This window comes from Sphaerodactylus townsendi, linkage group LG04 (assembly GCF_021028975.2).
Source record: "Sphaerodactylus townsendi isolate TG3544 linkage group LG04, MPM_Stown_v2.3, whole genome shotgun sequence".
NCBI classification, from domain to species: domain Eukaryota; kingdom Metazoa; phylum Chordata; class Lepidosauria; order Squamata; family Sphaerodactylidae; genus Sphaerodactylus; species Sphaerodactylus townsendi.
This window is the reverse complement of record NC_059428.1, coordinates 156,012,722-156,022,905: the sequence shown is the minus strand read 5'-3', so window position 1 is coordinate 156,022,905 and position 10,184 is coordinate 156,012,722.

The window sequence follows — 10,184 nt, the reverse complement described above, 5'->3', positions numbered from 1 at the left end:
AAAAACCCCTTTCTTCACTTTCTCTGGATTGCACCCACCTACTTTAGAAAGATTAAAAGCATGCAAAAAGGGGTTTTAGAAAGATTAAAAGCATGCAAAAAGGGGAAATACTGAACACATCTGCCTGGCGTTTCACCAATTCGGAATTCCTCTACCATTTACCTATGCAAATAGAGCACTATATTTACACCATTATATTATCAGTAGAAATACTGTCTAGAAATGAGATTCACAGATACCTTGGCAATTCCGAAGCGATCACGCTTGTAATCTGATGGCGTTTGCTGTCGCCTTTTTATTCATTTTCAAGTCAACAAGGACAGGAGAGAGCATGCCTTTGTGTGAAGACCTTTGGTGGGAAAAGTTTCGCTCCAGTTGTCAAACAAACAGGGAAAAGAAAACTTTGCACGGCCTTTAAAGGCATCTCAATTCATGCTGAGCCATCCACGATCGACCCTCATTGTTTCATTCGCTACGGTGGTGGGAGAAAGACTAAAGGGGAGGGGTTCACATTGGTCCCCAACTGAATTATCCCCTCCGTTGAACTGCCCTGGGGGCCGTGCGTCCAGTTCTCATTTGTTTCATCGGAATTTTTACTCACCTTGGCTGATTTTGATATTGGTGTGCGGGAAAGCATGGACGAGGAGGAAAGGACCGGAGAGGGTGATGTAGAAGCTCCATCCCAACATCATCTTGGCTTGAGGTCTCCTGGGCAGGGCTGCGGAAAGTCGGCTGCCTGATGCCGTCGCTCTTCGTGCCACGGAGGATACTGGAGCAGCTGCAGAAGGAATCTGCGGGCCACTCCCTCCCCTCAAAGCACAAACTTTCTGTGAGGACATCCAGCAAAGTCCAGCCAAGCTCCAGCCGGCACTTGCCCACTTCTCCTCTCCCCCCCCCCCACATGACACACATGTGCTCACGTCAACCCAGAGAATCCCAAAACAAGAATGGAAATTCTTGCCTCAGTAGCACACCACACCACTGGGTAGAAATACCTTAAGTGTTTTGAAAGGGTTTTTTCTTCATGGATCTGAGAATGGAGGAAGAGGTGGTTTTTAGACCCCGCTTTCCTCAGCCTTTAAAGAGTCTCCAAGTGGCTTATCACTGCCTTCCCTTCCCCTCCCCACAACAGACACCTTGTGAGGTAGGTGGGGTAGAAAGAGTTCTGAGAGAACTGGGACGGGCCCAAGTTTGGCCAGCAGGCTTCACCTGCAGGAGCAGGGGGACAAACCCGGTTCACCAGATTAAAGTCCGCTGTTCTTAACTGCTACACCTCTCTGGATAGAGGAGATGAGAGGAGGGCTTCAGTTGTTTCTTTTCCACATGCCACCCCTACCACCAGTGAGCTCCCCTACCCAGCAGGAATAGGACTGTGTGCCTTGCCAGCCCTTCTCCCGAACCACTACGCCAGACTGGCCCTCTGAGCAGAATCCCAACGCAAACCATCAAACGTTCTTCAATACAATCAATCCAGCAGTCCCCGCATATAAAAGAAGTAGCGCGACAGGACAAAGTTTAGGTTTGGCCTTTTACTTGACGTGCTTGTTTTCTAGGTCCAGGGGGAAAAAGTTGTTCTAGACTAACGAGCAGTCAACTACGTGAGCCCTCCTCACCTGCAGTTTGAAGTGACCCAGGCCAGACAAAGGTTTTTCCACCTCGGTGAGAACTAGGCCACAGATGTGCACAGAAACAAATGTTTTGGCTAGGAGGTGCTGTAGATTTTTCCATGGTTGACAAAACCCAGCAGGACATGAGGCCGAGGAGGACGTGAAAGAAAGCACATCTCTCCCCCGACAGTAATTCAGACTTCCAGCTGGGATGAAGGAGGGAATGTGCTCGTGTTGTCCAATGCGCAGTTATGGCAGAGAAGTTACTTTTACTGCAGGTATACATGGATGGAAAAATCACAGCACAGTCCTAGAAAACATTATGCCTGAGTCCACTGAAATCCGTGGACTTGGAAAGGTGTGACTGCACTTAGGATTGCGGAGTAAGGAGCACATGAAACCATATAGCTGCACCATTCGTGCAGGGTCAACCACCATATCACCCCTAAATAGGGGCGTGCCACCCAGAGGGACATATGTCCTCTGACTGTGGCCATTTAGTCACGTGGGGGGTGGAAAATTGCCCCCCATACCCCATCTCCTTCCCCTAGGTCCATACACTAACTTCAAGACCTGGTGCAAAAAAACGTTGTTTGGTCATGGTGGGGGAGGGTGGCGGAAAACTCAGATTTTTTGGGTGGGGGTGTGTGGGAAAACTCAGATTTTGCAACCTAGATACACCTCTGCCCCTAACCCTTCTCCACTCTAGCTAGGCTGGTATTAAGCAAAGGAATACAGCTTCTCCGGACAAAGTTTGCCTCTGAGCTGCTGCATTTTGCATCGTTTCGGTCAAGAGGTTTGCAGCTGACGTGCAGGGGGTCACTGGTTGTCAGAAAGGACTCGCGGGGGCCACTGGGAATTACAGGTGGGGTCAAGACCCTTTTTAGCCAGCAGCGATCAGAGAAGCCAAGCCGACCCATGTCCTGAAGCCATCGGGCACCCCCGTGACCTAAAGGGCTTAGCCGTGGTGCAGAAGAAAAATAATTTAAAACCATTAATGTGACGCGTTCAGCAGCAGAAAGGGAACTGTGGAATCAGACTGACTGGTGGGGGGTTGAGTTTTTTTATAAGGTCATTGGCTGGTATGTGCTTGGGGATCAGGCAGGGTTGGTTGAAAATTACAGGCGAGGGGTTGGCAGGTAGGGGAACTCCAGAGTACTGTACCAGATGGATCTGGGGCGACGGACCGGATTAGGGATGGCCCCAAGCAAGAACTGCAAGAACAATAAAGAAGTGGTCAACTCTGTCCCTGCTACCCTGTTTCCCCGAATATAAGACATCCCCTGAAAATAAGATGTAAGTGCGAAATATAGGCATCCCCCGAAAGTAAGACATAGCAAAGTTTTTGTTTGGAAGCATGCCCGACGAACAGAACACAGAAAAATAAGACATCCCCTGAAAATAAGACATAGCGCATCTTTGGGAGCAAAAATTAATATAAGACACTGTCTTATTTTCGGGGAAACACGGTAGTAGTGTGAGGGAGTAATCAGGCTTTTGGTGACTTTAAGCCATACGGTTTGCGTCCAGTAACGTCATGGAATATCCAGCAACGCCTTGTCCGAAGCTTAGATATTCAATTAAGGCTTCCAATATTCTAAAGCAAGTCTCTCTTCCTAAATGGAAGTCACTCCTACAAGAAGGTACTTTTTATGGGGAGGGGAGGCAGTGGTGGGATTCAAATAATTTAACAACCGGTTCTGGTGGTGGGATTCAAATAATTTAACAAACTGGTTGTTTACAAGCACCCTTTTAACAACCGGTTCTGCCGAAGTGGTGCAGACCTGCTGAATCCCACCACTGGGGTGGGGGTGGGGGGTAGGAATAGATAGGGGAAGTGGTTCTGTTCTATTTTCCCAACGGGATGTCTTATTAAAATGCCTTCTTTCAGTGTATTAACACGGACGGGGCCAAGAGGACCCTTGGTAATGTCTGCCCCCTGAACGAAACATTATGCATTGTCTGTTGGCTGAGAGCCAGTGTGGTGAAGTGGTTAAGAGCGATGGACTCTAATCTGGAGAACTGGGTATGATTCCCCACTCCTCCGCATAAACAGGGGACTCTTTATCTGGTGAACTGGATTTGTTTCCCTGCTCCTACCCGTGAAGCCTGCTGGGTGATCTTGGTCTAGTCACCGTTTTCTTGGAACTCTCTCAGCCTCACCCACCTCACAAGGGTGTCTGTAGTGGGGAGAGGAAGGGAGAAGGAGTTTGTAAGTCACTTTGAGTCTCCTTATAGGAAAGAAAGTATAAATCCAAACGTGTCTTCTTCTTCTTCTCAAAACCTATCAAAAGCAATTATTGATTTTTAAAAAGGAAGCGATCAAAGTGGTACCTCTCATCTTCTGTTTGAAGCCCCCCACCCAGGAGGGACCAATGGTAATACCCAACCATTCAGCAGTAGCCCTAATAGCCCTTACTATTCTGATCTCATCAGAGCTTGGAAGCTAAGCAGGGTCCGCCACGGTTAGTACTTTGATGGGAGACCAACAGGAAAGAGAGAGGTTATCATGGGAACCCACCTCTGCTCATTTGGTTCTGGGGTCACTGTGGGTCAGCTGTGACTTGACAGCCCTTCATTATTATTAACAGTTCCATCAATAGAACTTGGGGGTCCTCCTGTATTCCTCTCTGTTCCTGCAACCCCTTTCTGATTCCTGAAAATATAATTCCAAGGGTTGCAAGACTTGTGCTGAGGAATAGCCATATGGGATGAAGAGGACGGAGAGAAGGAAGACAAGTCAGCAAAATTGTTCCTGCCTCCTTTCCTGAGGAAAGAGTTAAATTTCATCCCCTGTTCCCACAAACCTGCACAGGGATTCTTCTACAGCAGGGGTCTTCCAACTATGGCCCTCCAGATGTTCACAGACCACAATTCCCATCAGCCCTGCCACTTGGCCATGCTGGCAGGGGCTGATGGGAATTGTAGTCCATGAACATTTGGAGGGCCATAGTTTGAAGACCCCTGTTCTACAGAGATACAGTGACCCCATAAATGTATAAGGTTACACAAGGTTACACAATAAGGTCATAAATGAGGAGGAAAACTCCAGTCTCTTATCCTGAAAACCCTACAGGGTTGCCAGAAGTCAGATTTGACTTGTCGGCACATAACACGCACTTGGTTGGATACATTCCAGTACCGGTAAGACAAGTAAGTAATTTTCACCCCTGGACCAGGCAGACTGCATTTCAAATCTTAATTTGGCAGCCCCCAGGCTGACCAGCAGCTAACTTACCTTGCAAGGCTGTTGTGTGGACATCACGAAGGTCATCATCCTTTGCAAAAACTCAAAAAAATCACCTTGACCTTAGTTGACACAAATAAACAGATCTTTATTTTCCATAAATATACATTCTCAGACAACAGGTTGTGAGCCGAGCCAACCCCCCCCCCCCCAAGTGTACAGAAGCATCCTACGGGGTTCAACGACGAGGCTGGGATCGCTCACCATTTTCCAAATACATCCAAGACACGAAAGGTCAGTTGCGAGAAGAACCAAAAACCTTTAATTTACATGGGCCTTGCCTTCACACATGGCGAAGTCAACACCTTTTGGCTTTCAGAGTAGATTTTGGTGCATGGGATTGCAGACTTTAAGCAGGTGCTCTGATGATCTTACACTTTATATATACCCGAAATAAACTTGGCGGGGGGTGGAAGGTTCAACTGTTTTCCAATCCACAGTGACCCAAAAGCCTATCCTCTTGTTGGAGTATTCTGAAGGACAGCTCAATGCAGTAAAATCGAGAGATAAGTCAACACATCGCCACTTTCCACTGCAGGGCGCAATCCCCAACATTTCCCATACAAAGACTTCAAGTAACAGATCCGGAAAGGCCTTTTTCCGCCTGAGACGCCGGGGAGCACAAAAGGTTCTAAAAACACACTCCTCTTCGCAAAAGAGTTTCGAAAAGCTCCGCGTACCTCCCTTTCCCTGCTATCTGTCTGCATTTAGAGAGCAGACTACACTAAGAAGGAAAATCGCTGGCTCACACGCCCCCCGAACCTCCTCTCCTGACTGAGTCTACCCAAGGGTAAAAAACTAAAAACTTCTGGTCACAGTGTGGGGAAGTCTCCCACTAAGATGAAATGGTAAAATACAAAGCAATTTCTCTTGTCTTACAAAATTCAGGATTCTGTGCCAGTGAGTCTGTCCACTTTCACAATTGCTTGCAAGTGGATTTTGCTATTCCGCACAGCTGCAAAGTGCATTGAAAGTGGATTGAAAGTGCTTTATTCTGCACGTGCGGAACGGGCCTTAATTATTTTTAGTCCCACACAAAGAGAGGAGGGGACATGCTGATAGAAGGAGGAGAGGAGTAGTAGTTTGGATTTATACCCCACCGGTCTCTCCTGTAAGGAGACTCAAGGTGGCTGACAAGTTCCTACTCCCTTCCTCTCCCCACTACAGACACCTTGTGAGGCAGGTGGGGCTGGGAGAGTTCAGAGAGAACTGTGACTAGCCCAAGGTCACCCAGCAGGAATGGAGGAGTGCGGAAACACATCTGGTTCACCAGATAAGCCTCTGCCACTCAGGTGGAGGAGGAGTGGGGAATCAAACCCGGTTCTCCGGGTTAGGCTCCACCTGCTCTTAACCACTACATCATGCTGGCTCTTGCTGAATTTCTTGCCTTCAGAACTTTTGCTTTTTTGGAAAGGGAAGTGCATCCACACAATGTGGTCCTATATCAGTCCTCTTTGCATGTTTCCCTCACCCTCACTGTGGTGTTTCCCTGGTTGCTACACACCACATTGGTGAGGCCACACCACATTGGCCAAGTGGCACCTGGACTCTTGTGCGCAGTTCTGGAGGCCTCACTTCAAAAAGGATCCGGACAGAACAGAACCTTAAGAAGAAAGTCAAATGATGCGGCTGGCCTCAGCCCGGGCCAGGGCCTTTATAGCCCTGGCCCCTGCCTGGTGGAACACTCTTCCACCAGCGGTGCGGGCCCTACGGGACCTCGGTGAGTTCTGCAGGGCCTGCAAAACGGAGTTGTTCCACCGGGCCTTTGGGGAGACTGGCCACAGATTGCCTGCCCCCTCCTGTTTGTTACGCTGCTATGGGAATTTTAATGGTTCGATACTATTTATGTTTTGCTGCTTTATTGCCTGTATGGCCTTGTACACCGCTCAGAGCCCTCTGGGGGTTGAGCGGTCTATTAAGTTCAATTAATAATAATAATAATACGTTCCACCAGGCCTTTTCCAGCTAGCCAATCAGATTGAATAAAGTAGATAATCTCTTTCATCTGGGGGGGCAGGAGGAGGGAAGAGGTGGAAAAGGATCTCTCAGTGCCGTTGGTTTTAATTCGATCGTTTTGTTTATTATCAATTAGTTTTAACAATTTAATATTGGGATTTTATATTTTAAAGTTTACTGATTGTTTTAAGTTTGTGTGGTGAGTCCTGTGGGGATAAGGCAGGATATAAAATTAAATAAAATAAATAAAAGCAAACGGTCTATCGAGAAGAGGAGGTCGAGGGGGAACAGGATTGCTCTCTGTAAGTTTTTGAAAGGCTGCTACTTAGAGGAGGGCAGGGAGCTGTCCCGGTTGGCAGCAGAGGATAGGGCACGCAATGAGGGGTATCAATTATGGGCAGAAAGGTATCAGTTGGATATTAGGGGAAATTTTGTTTACAGAAAGAGTTGTTCAGCAGTAGAACTGACTGCATAGGGAGATGCTGAGCTCCGCCTCACTGGCAGCCTTCAAGACGCAGCTGGACAAACACTTGCCAGGGGTTCTTCAGGTTGATCCTGTATTGAGCAGGGGGTCAGATTAGATGGCCTTTAGGGCCCCTTCCAATTATACCGACTCTGCTGGGCTTCTTTCCGCGACTACAGAAGGGGAGCTATATTCCACTTTGTCCCCTTCAGTGGGCTTATCTCCAGGCCGTCCGCACAGCAATCCTCTCACTTGGCCCCCTGGATCCCGGTGCCAAGTGGGCTGGATCATCTTGGTGCCTGCTCATTTCGCTCATCGATCGTGATTGGAGCTTGCGTTAACATGGGAAATGGGAGCCGGTTTTTTAACAAGTTTTTACAGTTTACAGTTACATGCCCGCCACTCCATCTCCGTTTCAAGCATGTTTTTCACAAAAGCGGCTCCTGACTACCTACATGGATGAGGTGTCATTTCGATGCCTCTGCCCTTCGAACCTGCGTCGCCGTCCAACCTTGTTCCAGCAGAAAGGCAGAGTTCATAACCGCTTGGCCAGGGATGTTGTAACTCTGAGGGGACTGAGACAAAACAACGTTGAGCTCAGTTGCAGTGCGGATACACTGAGGTGAACCTAGATAGAAACCAGTACAGCTCTGTCAGTACGGAAAGCCCCTATGACCACAGTCCAAGGACACCACAGGGAAGGAACAGCACCCATTTTCTTCTCCTGCCAAAGCCCTAGCTACACAGGCACTGTTTCCTTCCCCTCACAACAATCGATATCCCTGCCTTTTTAGTTTTTGGCTGTGCCACCAGAATACTTAACCTTTTTTGTAAATCTCCTGGAGGGACAGCAGGAAAAATGAAGAGAATTCTTCATTGTTTGGCAGCAGGCAAATGGAGGTTTGAAGTCTCCACATCCCTGCGGCCTGTAAAAGAAAAATGCTCCAGTCCCGCAGGCATCCCCGCTACTACAGGGGGTTTTTTTACCAGCCAAAACTGCTTTGCTCATTTCAAAGGTGGGCGAAATGCTGTGTGTTTTTCTTTTTGGACTTTGCAGATCTGGTTGCTCCACTGAAACAAATGTAAAGGTCTACCAGACCATTGTGTAACCTTAAGAACATAAGAAGAACATAGGGAAGAGCCTGCTGGATCAGACCACAGTCCATCTAGTCCAGCACTCTGCTACTCACAGTGGCCCACCAGGTACCTTTGGGAGCTCACAGGCAGGAGGTGAAAGCCGTGGCCTTAAGAACATAAGAAAGAGCCTCCTGGATCAGACCAGAGTCCATCTAGTCCAGCACTCTGCTACTCGCAGGGGCCCACCAGGTGCCTTTGGGAGCTCACAGGCAGGAGGTGAAAGCAAGGGCCTTAAGAACATAAGAAAGAGCCTGCTAGATCAGACCAGAGTCCATCTAGTCCAGCACTCTGCTACTCGCAGGGGCCCACCAGGTGCCTTTAGGAGCTCACAGGCAGGAGGTGAAAGCAAGGGCCTTAAGAACATAAGGAAGAGCCTCCTGGATCAGACCAGAGTCCATCTAGTCCAGCACTCTGCTACTCACAGTGGCCCACCAGGTGCCTTTGGGAGCTCACAGGCAGGAGGTGAAAGCAAGGTCCTTAAGAACATAAGAAAGAGCCTGCTGGATCAGACCAGAGTCCATCTAGTCCAGCACTCTGCTACTCACAGTGGCCCACCAGGTGCCTTGGGGAGCTCACAGGCAGGAGGTGAAAGCAAGGGCCTTAAGAACATAAGAAAGAGCCTCCTGGATCAGACCAGAGTCCATCTAGTCCAGCACTCTGCTACTCACAGTGGCCCACCAGGTGCCTTTGGGAGCTCACAGGCAGCAGGTGAAAGCAAGGGCCCTCTGCTGCTGCTGCTGCTCCTGAGCACCTGGTCTGCTAAGGCATCTGCAATCTCAGATCAAGGAGGGTCAAGATTGGTAGCCATAGACCGACTTCTCCTCCATCAATCTGGAGGAGATTTATGTAAGGTTTACAAGCGAGGCCCTGTGACAGGGATTCAATCCACCATCTCCTTCCTTAGGAGAAGCTCCGTTTGTTTTATTTGGTTTACTCTAGGTTAAGTGTTGTAGGCGGCAGCTTTAATGAAGTCCCTCACCGATGTGACGTTCAGTATGTCTTATAAAACATGAGACTTCATAGGAAAGATATTACCTGTGCCCGTGACATCCCTTTCTACGTGCTACTCCAGACACAAGCGCACACTCTACTTCATTTGGTTCAGCTACAAGAAGGACAGCAACTGGGTTAAGACAGGATTTCTACTGCTAAAACAACATCCTACATTCTAGCCTAGTTACCACACACCCACCGACGAACACACAGGGACTGACGTCTCCCGACACAAGGACTCGGGGACATGCACAGTAGGGCGCCGTACAAGGAACGGAGAGGTTCGTATGGAGCTCGACGCTGCGGCTGCAGACAAGCCTGCGGTCTGCACTACACTACCACACAGCAGGCAAAATAATCTGAGAATCTATTCACGACGACAATTTCGAACCGATTCCGTGGCCCTACGTGGCAACGTCAAGAACTCTGATGCGGATGCAGCGGATGGTACAAAGCAGCTCGTGACCCTACGAGTCACCTCGTCAGTGACCCTGAGAAAATAAAAGAACGGAATGCGTGAGTGGCCTTTTTTCACGGCCTCCGGTTGGAACGGTTGTTTCTGATCCCATAGTGATTACATGTATGGATGAGTGAGCGCGCAAGTGCAGATGATTTCTGTTGTATGTCGGCTCATGGTCGCTGCCGCCGCCGCCGGCCCTCACCGCCAAGCCTGCGGACGTCAGCGGCGACCCGGGTCGCGACCTCGCTCTGGACCGGAGACTGTGCCACTGCTCCACAGCTGTCCGGTGGGAATTGAGCATCCGTCGCCAGTGCTTGGATT